This window comes from Mustela putorius, unplaced genomic scaffold, assembly GCF_011764305.1.
Source record: "Mustela putorius furo isolate JIRA1106 unplaced genomic scaffold, ASM1176430v1.1 tig00003834_pilon_pilon_pilon, whole genome shotgun sequence".
Classification (NCBI taxonomy): domain Eukaryota; kingdom Metazoa; phylum Chordata; class Mammalia; order Carnivora; family Mustelidae; genus Mustela; species Mustela putorius.
The window spans coordinates 24,771,605-24,786,037 of NW_025421987.1; the positions used below are offsets into that span (position 1 = coordinate 24,771,605).

The following is a 14,433-nucleotide window of genomic DNA, read 5'->3' on the forward strand; positions in this document are numbered from 1 at the left end:
TTAAGTCTTTGAAAAGAGCATTAATGCTCTGGCTGACTGGCTATCTACAATGGCAAAGCGACCATAGGTTCTGACAACAATGAGAAGTTTCTCAGAGACACCAAAGAGTTTCTAGTTCAACAGATAGTTATTTACTGAAAAGTCTAACAGACTTCAGTAGATGTGTTTGGATTAATTTCCCACTATCGGTTTTCTTTCACAAATGTGAGGCAAGTGTTTACCCATTTCTTGCTGTCTGGGCTCTAAACCCAGATTAGTTTGTTTAAAAGATGGACTCAAATTCAGAATAATCCACATACATTTTAGTGGTATTAATAAACAAATGTCTGAATAAATAGAATGGATTTTCAGGATAAAATGGAATATCCACAAAGAAAAAAAAATTAAATCAAAAACAATGCAGGGGGGGAGACAAGGGGAAATATTAATATTGAGAAATAACAAAAATGGCAATTGCAAAGCAGGCAGCTTCTCACCCATTCCACATGAAATGCTTTCATTAAGGTATACTCTTTCCTGTTGGTATGAGCAACCCAGATGAAGAGATCAAAAGCCATGAACTGTAAGGGAACTGAGACACAAGCCAGGCAGAAGAACCATCCAGATTCACCAGACACATTTTCAGGCAGCTCTAGCTTCTGGTGGAGTAGCTCAGTTCCAGCAACATAACTCAGTGAGCCCAGTGTACACAGACCTTGGAGGAAAACAAAACTTAACTAGATGAGAGCATAGTAAGAGATTTCAGGCAACATGACAGGGCAACAATATGGGATTGTTTCAGAATTATAACAAATAACATGGAGGACAAGGGGAGATGGAGAGGAGAAGGGAGTTGAGGGAAACTGGGAGGGGAGGTGAACCATGAGACACTATGGACTCTGAAAAACAATCTGAGGGTTTTGAAGGGGTCGGGGGTGAGAGGTTGTGGGAACCAGGTGGTGGGTATTAGGGAGGGCACGGATTGCATGGAGCACTGGGTATGGTGCAAAAACAATGAATACTCTTATGCTGAAAAGAAATAAAAAATTAAAAAAAAAGGATTATGACTCTCAGTCTCTAAAGAAACAGGAAGAAGATAAAAGTTATGTATAATGGTAAGACTAACCTGCAAGGAGATGGAGAATGCCTGTGGCAATGGTGGTGGCAACCCACCACAAATATCAAACTCTGGCAAACGGAAGCACAAAATCCAATCACAGCTCCAAAGCACATTAAATCTAGACAAAAAAGGTGAAAGGAACTGGCAAGGCTGAAGATCTGATTTTGAAAAAAAGGAAAAAAAAGATATATTACCACAATTTCAGACAGTTTTTTCACAATGACAGTTTCATGGGCTAATTAGATCTTTTCTCAAGAAGTGAGAAAGGAAGGGCCCCTTGATGGTGCAGTTGGTTGAGCATCTCACTCTCGGTTTCTGCTCATGTGGTGATCTCAGGGTCCTGAGAAAGAGTCCTGTGATGATTCCATGCTCAGCAGGGAGCCTGCTTAAGAGTCTCTCTCTTAACCAATGTGATACAATACATTAATAAAAGAAAGAAGAGGGATGCCCGGGTGGCTCAGTGGGTTAAAGCCTCTGCCTTCGGCTCAGTTCATGATCCCAGAGTCCTGGATCAAGCCCCATGTCGGGCTCTCTGTTGAGCAGGGAGCCTGCTTCCTCTGCTCTCTCTGCCTGCTTCTCTGCCTACTTGTGATCTCCATCAGTCAAATAAATAAATAAAATCTTTAAAAAAATAAATAAAAGAAATAACAAGAACCATATGATACTCTCAACAGATGCTAAAAAAGCATTTGAAAAAGTACAGCATCCCTTCCTGATCAAAACTCTTTAATGTGTAGGGATAGAGGACACATACCTCAATATTATCAAAGCCATCTATGAAAAACCCATCACAAATATCATTCTCATGGAGAAAAACTCAAAGCTTTTCTGCTAAGGTTAGGAACATGAAAGGGATGTCCATTATCACCACTGCTATTCAACATAGTACTAGAAGTCCTAATCTCAGCAATCAGACAACAAAAAGAAATTGAAGGCATCCAAATTGGCAAAGAAGAAGTCAAACTATAACTTTTTGCAGATGATATGATTCTATATGTGGAAAACCCAAAAGACTCCACTCCAAAACTGCTAGAACTTATACAGGAACTCAGTAAAGTATCAAGATATAAAATCAATGCACAGAAATCAGTTGCATTTCTCTACACCAACAACAAGACAGAAGAAAGAGAAATTAAGGAGTCAATCCCATTTATAATTGCACTCAAAACCATAAGATACGTAGGAATAAACCTAACCAAAGAGGCAAAGAATCTATACTCAGAAAACTATAAAGTACTCACGAAAGAAATTGAGGAAGACACAAAGAAATGGAAAAATTTTCCATGCTCCTGGATTGGAAGAATAAATATTGTGAAAATGTCTATGCTACCTAAAGCAATCTACACATTTAATGCAGTTCCTATCAAAATACCATTGATTTTTTTTCAAAGAAACGGAACAAATCATCCTAAAATTTATATGGAACCAGAAAAGACCTCGAATAGCCAAAGAGATATTGAAAAAGAAAGCCAAAATTGGTAGCATCACAATTTTGGACTTCAAGCTCTATTACAAAGCTTTCATCATCAAGACAGTATGGTACTGGTACAAAAACAGACACACAGATCAATGGAACAGAACAGAGAGCCTAGAAATAAACCCTTAACTCTATGGTCAACTAATCTTCAACAAAGCAGGAAAGAATGTCTGGTGGAAAAAAGATAGCCTCTTCAACAAATGGTGTTGGGAAAATTTGACAGCCACATGCAGGAAAATGAAATTGGACCATTTCCTTACACCACACACAAAAATAGACTCAAAATGGATGAAGGACCACATTGTGAGAAAGGAGTCCATCAAAATCTTTGAGGAGAACACAGCAGCAACCTCTTCGACCTCAGCCACAACAATTTCTTCCTGGGAACATTCATTGCCAAAGGCAAGGGAAACAAGGGCAAAAATGAACTATTGGGATTCCATCAAGATCAAAAGCTTTTGCACAGCAAAGAAAACAGTTAATATAACCAAAAGACAACTGACAGAATGGGAGAAGATATTTGCAAATGACATATCAGATAAAGGACTAGTATCCAAAATATGTAAAGAGCTTAGCAAACTCAATGCCCAAAGAAGAAATAATCCAATCAAGAAATGGGCAGAGGACATGAACAGCCATTTCTGCAAAGAAAACATCCAGATGGCCAACAGACACATGAAAAAGTGCTCCATATCACTCACCACCAGGGAAATACAAATCAAAACCACAATGAGATACCACCTCACACCAGTCAGAATGGCTAAAATTAACAAGCCAGGAAATGACAGATGCTGGCGAGGATGTGGAGAAAGGGGTACCTTCCTACACTGTTGGTGGGAATGCAAGCTGGTGCAACCACTCTGGAAAACAGCATGGAGGTTCCTCTAAATGCTGAAAATAGAGCTACCCTACAACCCAGCAATTGCCGTACTGGGTATTTACCCTAAATATATAAAATGTAGTGATCCGAAGGGGCACGTGCACCAGAATGTTTATAGCAGCAATATCCAAAATAGGCAAATTATGGAAATAACCTAGATGTCCACCAACAGATGAATGGATAAAGAAGAGACGGTATACACACACACACACACACACACACACACACACACACAATGGAATACTATGAAGCCATCAAAAGAAATGAAATCTTGCCATTTGCGACAACGTGGTTGGAATGAGTATATTATGCTCAGCAAAATAAGTCAATCAAAGAAAGACAACTATCATATGATCTCCCTGATATGAGGAAGTGGAGATGCAACATGGGGGGTTAAGGGGGTAGGAGAAGAATAAATGAAAGAAGATGGACTCGGGAGGGAGACAAACCATAAGAGACAATCTCACAAAACAAACTGATGGTTGCTGGGGGGAGGGGGGTCGGGAGAGGGTGGTGGGGTTATGGACATTGGGGAAGATATGTGCTATGGTGAGTGCTGTGAAGTGTGTAAACCTGGTGATTCACAGACCTGTACCCCTGGGGCTAAAAATACATTATATGTTTATAAAAAAATTAAAAATTGATTAAAAACAAAAGAATTCTCTCTCTTTCTCCCTCTGCCCCTCCCCCTGCTTATGTTATCTCTCTCCTTCTCTGTCTCTCTAAAATAAATTTTAGAATCTTTTTTTTTTAAATAGTGAGAAAGTAATACATTAATATTGGGGAGTCTTCTTTATTTTTTTAAAGATTTTATTCATGTATTTGACAGAAATTACGGGTAGGCAGAGAGGCAGGCAGAGAGAGAGAGGAGAAAGCAGGCTCCCTGCTGAGCAGAGAGCACCATGCAGGGCTCGATCCCAGGACCCTGGGATCATGATCTGAGACAAAGGCAGAGGCTTTAACCCACTGAGCCAGCCAGGCACCCCAGGGATTCTTCTTTAAAGCACTTTGTTCAAACAGATGCTATCCGATAAAAGTAAAAGGACACTAACAGTTAACAATTACCGAGGCTCACTCTGTTAGGCACTGTTCTGCACATGCTCTGTGTATTAATCCTCCCTAAAGCCCTATGAAGGATTTATAAATTTTATAAATGAAGGGAATGAGGCAAGAAGTACAAATAACTTGTACAAGATAACACAGTAAATGGCAGATCCAGCATTTGAAGCAAAACCTTCTGGTTCCTCATACAAATAAGTATATAACCTTATAGGTTCTCCAAGACAGGAATAAAAAGTAAATGAATGGTGATTGTGAAAGACTTATTGAATATATACATAAGGCATAAAACAGAGGATCTCAGCAATCAATAAATGGCAGCTTTAATTACCATAAATATCTCAACAACATGGGATGATAGCTGATGACTTTACAAACCAACCCCTCCCATTTTTACATTATTTTAATTATTGGAAATGTCTTAATATCAACGTTAAACCAAATTCAACTTTCTAGGGCTCGATTTATTTTTTGGAACTACACAAGTCTTTTCTCCAGTTTCCCTTCAAACTCTGTCAACAATAAACTTCTTCCTATATATTTGCAATACAAAATTGAATACCTTGAATAATATTGTTTAAGTGTACAGGCTGACATATATGCAGATTTTTAATAGAACAGTACTGTAAATGTATATTCTATTCCTTATGATTTTCATAGTAACATTCTTTTTTCTCTAACTTACTTTATGTAAGAATACAACATATAATGCTCATAATATACAAAATATGTCTCAATTGACCATTTTATGTTATTGGTAAGGCTTCTGATCAACAGTGAGCTGTTCGTAGTTATGCTTTGGGGGAGTTAAAAGCTACATGTGGATTTTTGACTAAGTGAAGGAGACAGTGCTCCTAACCCTTAAATTATTCAAGGGTCAACTCTATTTGCCATATTTATTCAATACTCCTTCTCGTGACATGGTCATTCTATGCATAAGCTCCAGAAAGTCTCTGTGGCTTGTATATTAGGTCCAAATATGAAAACAATATTTCCTAGGTAGTCTGACCATCAAAGAACGGAATGCTCCTAATAAATATATTCATTATTTTGATATCTATACTTTTGTTAATACTGCATAAGACTGGATTAACATTTTTCATAGCCCTGAACTTTGACTCACATAGAGCTTGAAATCAACATTTTTCAGATATCCCTATCTGAACTCAGATTACTGAAATGTTTATCGCAAATCCAGTAATTTACTACTTATCTAAATTTCCTATATAAGTAAAGATTTTTTTTGCCTCTTTAGGTAAGTTTATTCCTAGGTATCCTATAGCTTTAGGTGCAATTGTAAATGGGATTGATTCCTTAATTTCTCTTTCTTCCATCTTCCTGTTGGTGTATAAAAATGCAACTGATTGCTGTGCATTGATTTTATATCTTGACCCTTTTTACTGAATTCCTGTATGAATTCTAGCACTTTTGGAGTGTCGTTTTTGGGTTTTCCACATTGAAGTATCACATCATCTGCAAAGAGTGAGAGTTTGACTTCTTATTTGCTGACTTATTTGCCTTTTATTTCTTTTTGTTGTCTGATTGCTGAACTAGGACTTCTAGTACTATTTGGAGTAGCAGTAGTGATAGTGGACAGTCCTGCTGTGTTCCTGACCTTAGGGGAAAAACTCTCAGTATTTCCCCATTGAGAATGATATTCGCTGTGGGTTTTCAAAGATGACTTTGATGAAATTGAGGTATGTACCCCATATTCCTGCATTGTGAAGAGTTTTGATCAAGAAAGAATGTTGTACTTTGTCAAATATTTTTCAGCATCTACTGAGAGGATCATATGATTCTTGTTCTTTCTTTTGTTAATGTATTATATCACACCGATTTGTGGATGTTGAACCAAACTTGCAGTCCAGGAGTAAATTTCACTTGGTCGTGGTGAATAATCCTTTAAATGTGCTGTTGGATCCTATTGGATAGAGTTTTGGTGAGAATTTTCACATCAGTGTTCCTCAAGGATATTGGTCTGTAATTCTCCTTTTTGGCGGGGTCTTTGTCTGGTTTTGGGATCAAGGTAGTGCTGGCCTTATAAAATGAGTTTTGAAGTTTCCCTTCAATTTCTATTGTTTGGAACAGACTCAGGATAATAGCTTTTAATTCTTCTTTAAATCTTTGGTAGAATTCCCTTAGGAAACCGTCTGGCCCTGGTCTCTTGTTTGTTGAGAGATTTTTGTTGACTGCTTCCATCTCCTTCCTGGTTATGGGTCTGTTCAGGTTTTCTGTTTCTTTCTAGTTCAGTTTTGGTAGTTTATATGTATCTAGGTATGCATCCATTTCTTCCAGATAGTCAAATTTTCTGGTGTATAGTTGCTCATAATATGCTCTTATAATTGTTTATATTTCTTTGGTGTTGGTTGTGCTCTCTCCTTTTTCATTCATGACTTTATTTATTTCATTCATGACTTTATTTATTTATTTATTTGGGTCCTTTCTCTTTTCTTTTTGATAGGTCTGGCCAGGGGTTTATCAGTCTTATTAATTCCTTCACACTTGATCTTAACCAAAAGGCCGAGAAGTAATTATTATTAATTCCTTCAAAGAACCAGCTCTTAGTTTTGTTGATTTGTTCTATTGTTCTTTTGGTTTCTATTTAATTGATTTCTACTCTGATCTTAATTACTTCTGGTTTAGGTTGAGGCCTTCTTTGCTGTTGGGTTTAGACTTTCTTTGCTGTTCTTTCTCCAGGTCCTTCAGGATTTGGGCTTTCTTTGCTATTTATTCTTCAGCTCCTTCAGGTGTAGGGTTAGGTTGTGTACTTGAGAACTTTCTTGTTCTATAGATTACTCATGAAAGAAATTGAGCGAGACACAAAGAAATGGAAAAACATTCCATGCTCATGGATTGCAAGAACAAATATTGTGAAAAGGTCCATGGTACCTAAAGCAATCTACACATGTAATGCAATCCCTATCAAAATACCACCTTCCCCCCACCTAAAGAAATGGAATAACCCTAAAATTTATATGGAACAAGAAAAGACCCCAAATAGCCAGAGGAATGTTGAAAAATAAAGCCAACATTGATGGTATCACAATTCATACTTCACACTCTATTACAAAGCTGTCATCATCAAGACAGTATGCTACTGGCATAAAAATAGACACAGAGATCAATGGAACAGAATAAAGAGTCCAGAATTGGACCATCAACTCTATGGCCAACTAATTTTTGACAAAGCCAGAATCAATATCCAATGGAAAAAAAGCAGCCTCTTCAACAAATGGTCTTGGGAAAATTGGACAGCCACATGCAGAATTATGAAACTGGACCACTTCCTTATACCACACACAAAAATAGACTCAAAAATGGATGAAGGACCAATGTGAGACAGGAATCCATCAAAATCTTTGAGGAGAACACAGGAAGCAACCTCTTCGACCTCTACTGCAGCAACTTCTTCCTAGAAACATGCCAAAGGCAAGGGAAGAAAAGGCAAAAATGAACTATTGGTTCCTCATCAAGTTCAAAAGCTTTTCCTTATCCATTCGTCCGTTGAAGGGCATCTTGGTTCTTTCCACAGTTTGGTGACCGTGGCCATTGTTGCTATAAATATACACTATGGAGTATTATGCCTCCATCAGAAAGGATGAGTACCCAAATTTTGTAGCAACATGGATGGGACTGGAAGAGATTATGCTGAGTGAAATAAGTCAAGCAGAGAGAGTCAATTATCATATGGTTTCACTTATTTGTGGAGTGTAACAAATAGCATGGAGGACATGGGGAGTTAGAGAGGAGAAGGGAGTTACGGGAAATTGGAGGGGGAGGTGAACCATGAGAGACTATGGACTCTGAAAATCAATCTGAGGGGTTTGAATTGGCCGGTGGGTGGGAGGTTGGGGTACCAGGTGGTGGTTATTATTGAGGGCATGGATTGCATGGAGCACTGGGTGTGGTGAAAAAATAATTAATACTGTTATGCTGAAAATAAATAAAAAATAAATTTAAAAAAAAGATCAAAAGCTTTTGCACAGCAAAGGAAAAAGTCAACAAAACCAAAGGACAACTGGCAGAATGGGGAAAGATATTTGCAAATGACATATCAGACAAAAGGCTAGTATCCAAAATCTATAAAGGACTTATTAAATTCAACACCTGAAGAACAAATAATCCAATCAAGAAATGGGCAGAAAACATGAACAGACATTTCGGCAAAGAAGACATCCAAAATGGCCAAGAGACACATGAAAATGTGCTCAACAGTGGTCAGCATCAGGGAACTACAAAGCAAAACCACAATGAGATACCACCTCACACCAGTCAGAATGGTTAAAATTAACAAGTCAAGAAATGACAGATGTTGGCAAAGATGCAGAGAAAGGGGAACCTTTCTACACTGTTGGTGGCAATGCAAGCTGATGCAGCCACTCTGGAAAACAGTGTGAAGATTCATGAAAAATTTGAAAATAGAGCTACCTCACTGCCCAGCAATCACAGTACTGGCTGTTTACCCTAAAGATTGAAATGTAGTGAACTGAAGGGGCACGTGCACAGGAATGATGATAGCAGCAATGTCCATAACAGCAAAACTATGTAAAGAACCTAGGTGTATATCAACAGATGAATGTATAAAGATGTGGTGTGTGTGTGTGTGTGTGTGTATAAAATGGAATAATATGCAGTCATTAAAAACCCCCACAAAATCTTGCCTTTTAAATGTTTTGGATGGAACTAGAGGGTACTATGCTAAGCCAAATAAGTCAATCAGAGAAAGACAATTATCATATGATCTTTCTGATGTGCAGAATTTGAGAGGCAAGGTAGGGGTCCTAGGGGGAAGAGGGGGAAAAATGAAATAAGATGCGACTGGGGAGGGAGAAAAATCATAAGACTCTTAATCTCAGGAAACAAAGTGAGGGTTTCTGAAGATGGTGGTGGGAGAGGGATGAGGTGGCTGGATTATGGATATTGGGGAAGGTATGTGCTATGGTGAGTGCTGTGATTCATGTAAGACTGTTGATTCACAGACCTGTACTCCTGAAGCAAATAGTGCATTATATGTTAATTAAAAATTTAAAACAAAGCTGTTAGTTTCATCACATAAATCTCTTTACCTCAGAGAAGTTGGAAATATCTTAATAATTCATGGGCACAAACTTCAATTGACTATTTTTCCTGGATGCCGCTGAGGGATGGGAGGAGGGGAAAAAAACCTTATTACAAGGTGCACTGTTCTAATAGGGGGGAAAAAGAATATGAAGAGTAGATTCAGGAGTTGCTGATCATGATCCATTTACTTGTTACCAACAGACAAAAGGTTGATATCCAGGATCTATAAAGAACTCCTCAAACTCAACACACACAAAACAGACAAGCATATCAAAAAAAATGGGCAGAAGATATGAACAGACACTTCTCCAATCAAGACAAACAAATGGCTATCAGACACATGAAAAAATGTTCATCATCACTGGCCATCAGGGAGACTCAAATTAAAACCACCTTAAGATACCACCTTACACCACTTAGAATGGCCCAAATTAGCAAGACAGGAAATAACATGTGTTGGAGGGGATGTGGAGAAAGGGGAACCCTCTTCCACTGTTGGTGGGAATGCAAGTTGGTGCAGCCACTTTGGAGAACAGTGTGGAGATTCCTCAAGAAATTAAAAATAGAGCTTCCCTATGACCCTGCCATTGCACTCCTGGGTATTTACCCCAAAGATACAGATGTAGTGAAAAGAAGGGCCATCTGTACCCCGATGTTTATAGCAGCAATGGCCACAGTTGCCAAACTGTGGAAAGAACCAAGATGTCCTTCAATGGAGGAATGGATAAGGAAGATGTGGTCCAAATACACTATGGAGTATTATGCCTCCATCAGAAAGAATGAATACCCAACTTTTGTAGCAACATGGATGGGACTGGAAGAGATTATGCTGAGTGAAATAAGTCAAGCAGAGAGAGTCAATTATCATATGGTTTCACTTATTTGTGGAGCATAACAAATAGCATGGAGGACAAAGGGAGTTAGAAAGGAGAAGGGAGTTGGGGGAAATTGTAAGGGGAGGTGAACCATGAGAGACTATGGACTCTGAAAAACAATCTGAGGGGTTTGAAGGGGCTGGGGGTGGGAGGTTGGGGGAACCAAGTGGTGGGTATTGGAGAGGGCATGGGTTGCATGCAGCACTGGGTGTGGTGCAAAAACAATGAATACTGTTACACTGAAAATAAATTTAAAAAATTTTAAAAAGAGAACAGAAAGTAAAATTTCTTTGTAAGTTAAAAATAAAATAAAAATTTACTCTTTAAAATGGCCCAGTAATGACATATTTTGGGGATGTGTATATTCTTCATCCAATGTGTTCGCTGCTTCTTTCAACTTCATATTTCCAATTTGGTAAGTTATTATCTAACATTAAAGTATATTATCAACAGAACAGAGTTTACTGGGATACCACTTATTCCAAGCTGAGGCAATGTACTGACTCATCTGGGTCAATAACAGAGATCAACAACCAGCATATTTATTTCCTTTTTCCCCCAACTGTACTGCTGAGATCAATGTACTCATAGGTCTGAAGCAGATCAATCCCTCTACTATGGTTTCTAAGATCAACAAATTTCTCCATGAACTGCTCATTTGGTGTGAAACTTACGCACTTTGTGACTACATCAAATAAATCTGCAACACAAATATCAATGACTGCTTGTTGTTTGAATTATAAATCTTTAACAAAAAATCTCTTTCAGTAATTATTCTCTGAAATAAAAAGTGATATAGAAAGATGTTCCCAGAGGACAACAACCTCTTTGGCCTTGAGTGACACACAGGATTCACTGATGCTCAATGAATGCCAGTAGTTCACAGCAGTAGGCTTTAAAGTCATGGGCAGAAGGAAGGAAAAGAAAAATTGGAGCAGTAAAATGAATGAGAATAGATATGCAAGAAGCCTAGGAAGGCGGAGAAGACAAAGACCCAAATGAACAGGAACTTTGATTTTCTTTGCCAAAGCTACTCCTCAAACCACCCTCTTACCCATTTCAGTTAATGATAAATCCATCCTTACAGTTCTAGTTTTTTCTAGTTCCATCTTTCTAGTTTTCAATTGGAGAGTAATTGCCTGTAGTGATAGCATGGCTTAGTTCTAAACCTAGGGGCCTGTGCTGTGATTTGCCTACAGAGGCCTGCCTAAGTCCCCAAAAAGTGTCCTTATCTCCCACTATGCCTTGAACTACCATTAGTTTTGGTGGATCATGTGACCCAAGGAGTAGAGCACCTTGTACAGCTGTTAACACCTTTGTAAATACTTCTCCTGTTCATAGTCACACTTAAAACTAATAGCTTTCCTGGACACTTGGTAAGTGGGTTCGTATAATAGACCCAAATGAAGATGACATAGGATCCAAATCCACAGACCCCAAAAGGTGTTTTACCTTTCTCTTGGTTGTAAGAGGGCCAGATGCAGCAACTTATCCTTTACCTTAGAAGAGATGTCTCCCAATGACCCATTGCTGGATTGCTAGAAATTTCACCTAGATATAAGAGCCTTGAATTTTGTTGAATATATTTCTCAACACAAGTGTCTACCAATAGGTCTACAGTTGCTGCTTCATAAGGAATAAATGTGATAGCTTATGGCAGGGAAAGAAGATCAAGGTCCTTGAATAAATATTTGCAAATCATGTATCTGATAAGAGCCTCATAAGCAGAATATAAGAAGAATCTCAAAGCTAAAAAATAAGAAATATATCTCAATTTAGAAATAGAAAATATTTCAGTAGACACTTCTGTAAACAAGATATGCAGATATCAAACAGAGACACAAAAATATGTTCAACAAAATTCATCATTGGGAAAATGCACATGACTATAGTGAGATACACTGGCTCACCATTTAAAATAAGTAAAGTTGAGCAGCACCTGAGTGGCTCAGTTGGTTAAGCATCTGCCTTCTGCTAAGGTCATGATGTCAGGGTCCTGGGATTGAGTCCTGCATCCAGCTCTTGCTCAGTGGGGTGTCTGCTTCTCCCTCTCATGCTTCCTCTGTGCTCTCTCTCTCTCTCTCTTTCTTAAATAAATAAATAAATAAATATCTTTAAGAGAATAACTAAAATTGAGAAGACTTCTAATATTGAAAGCAACAATATAGACTTTTGTACCCATAGATGGACCACAATATGAGGTAAGAGATAAATACACAAAATTGAAGAGAAGAATTAATTTTATTTATTTATTTTTAAAGATTTTATTATTTATTTGACAGACAGATATCATAAGTAGGCAGAGGCAGAGAGAGAGAGGAGGAAGCAGGCTCCCTGCTGAGCAGAGAGCCCAATGCAGGGCTCAATCCGAGGACCCTGGGACCATGACCAGAGTTGAAGGCAGAGGCTTTAACCCACTGAGCCACCCAGGTGCCCTGAGAAGAATTAATTTTAACTCACATTTGGATTATGTTGAAATTTCCGGTACACATATTGCTTATACACCCTCCTACTGAGTTTTGACAGGGCTTCTATTTTATCTATGTAGTTTATTTCCCCCATTTTCTTTGGCTTTCACAAGCAAAGTCTAAGCACACAATAAATGATTTATGACTCCACCAAAATATAAGCCCTTTGTTTCCCCCTAGCTGCCATCAAGTCCCATGTGGAGGTTAAGCACTTTTACTCCTCTTTAGATCCTAAATGAAAATGTTGCTATTTGTACATTGTACTCTTTTGACACATATAATGTCATTATTTTCTGAGTGAACATTATGTCACTTCTCTCTTCATGCTGAAAGGTAAATACGAACACCTTACCACCATGTTCAAAATATCTCACTAGTTGTCCTTAAAAGTGGGAACAAGAACAAAGGGCTTGACCTAGCCTCCAGACCCCATGTGAGCCCAACCATGTTGGTCTTTCTCATCCTATCTGGCTCCTCTTGCTTCTCTTTGGATGCCAGCTACATTTACCACTTTTCTTTATGTGCTTCTCCAATGATCTAGCTCTGAGACCATCTAGGCCCTCCAAGGATGGAAGGTCCTAAAGGTGGCAAATGTCCAGGTCATCACATTGTTAATGAAAACTTTGGACATCCTCCCTGACCAATCAAAAGAGAATATGCATTTTAGGAAAATTCCTAGGAAATTCACAGGCATTAATATTTGAGAAGCATTGATATATGGCACCTCCTACTATGGTCCTTTGCACCTCTGTGAAGTAAGATTTCTCACCTATTTACAAATGAAAGTATGAAGTTCAGTGTAGTTCTGGAACATGACCTGCATTTTGCAAGAGAAGGACACCTGTATTTGAGTTTCCCCTGAAGGGAATGCAGAACTTTGGCCTCATTAAAATCATGTACAATTGGCTCAGATGTGATCATACTAATCAAAGCACTCAGAGCATCAACATTTATATATTAAAATTTGTATAAATATGTCAGAGGTGTCATTAGTAGTGGAAAATGGGGCATAAAATATAATATCGATGATGACTTGATGTTTATGATTTCAGAGTCTATAATGCCCTATGAGTTACCTGGACTTTTCACACATGTTCAAGTTTACAATGCACAGAAGAATAATTTAGTTTTGTCCTAAAGGGAAGCCTTAGGTACTATTGGGAGAATTTTAGTTCTTCATTCCTTCTTATTCTGACAAAAAGCCCACAGTTGTACAACGGGTTGACTCTTGTGCTTGAAACAAATTGGTATAAACAACATTCTCCTGAGCTTCTTAAAGGAAGCTCCAAAGTGAATCAGTGTATGAGAAGTTACTACACATGTTGTGGTCATTTCAGTGCTACTGTATTTCTTATCTCCTTTAGAAAACCTAACACTTCAAAAGAATTTTCTCAATTTCTTATAAGATATGGGTAAGACAGAAATGATTACTATAAAATTTATTATGCTTTATATATAAATTTGATATACTCTTACATTTATAATAATTTTACATTGGGTTTACAAGAGCCAAT

The 14,433-nt window shown here is 38.0% G+C and overlaps 1 pseudogene; it reads right to left on the reverse strand.

Moving 5' to 3' along the window:
• Positions 1–11,530, reverse strand: LOC101687882 (annotated as a pseudogene).
• Between the last annotated feature and the right edge of the window lie 2,903 nt (positions 11,531–14,433).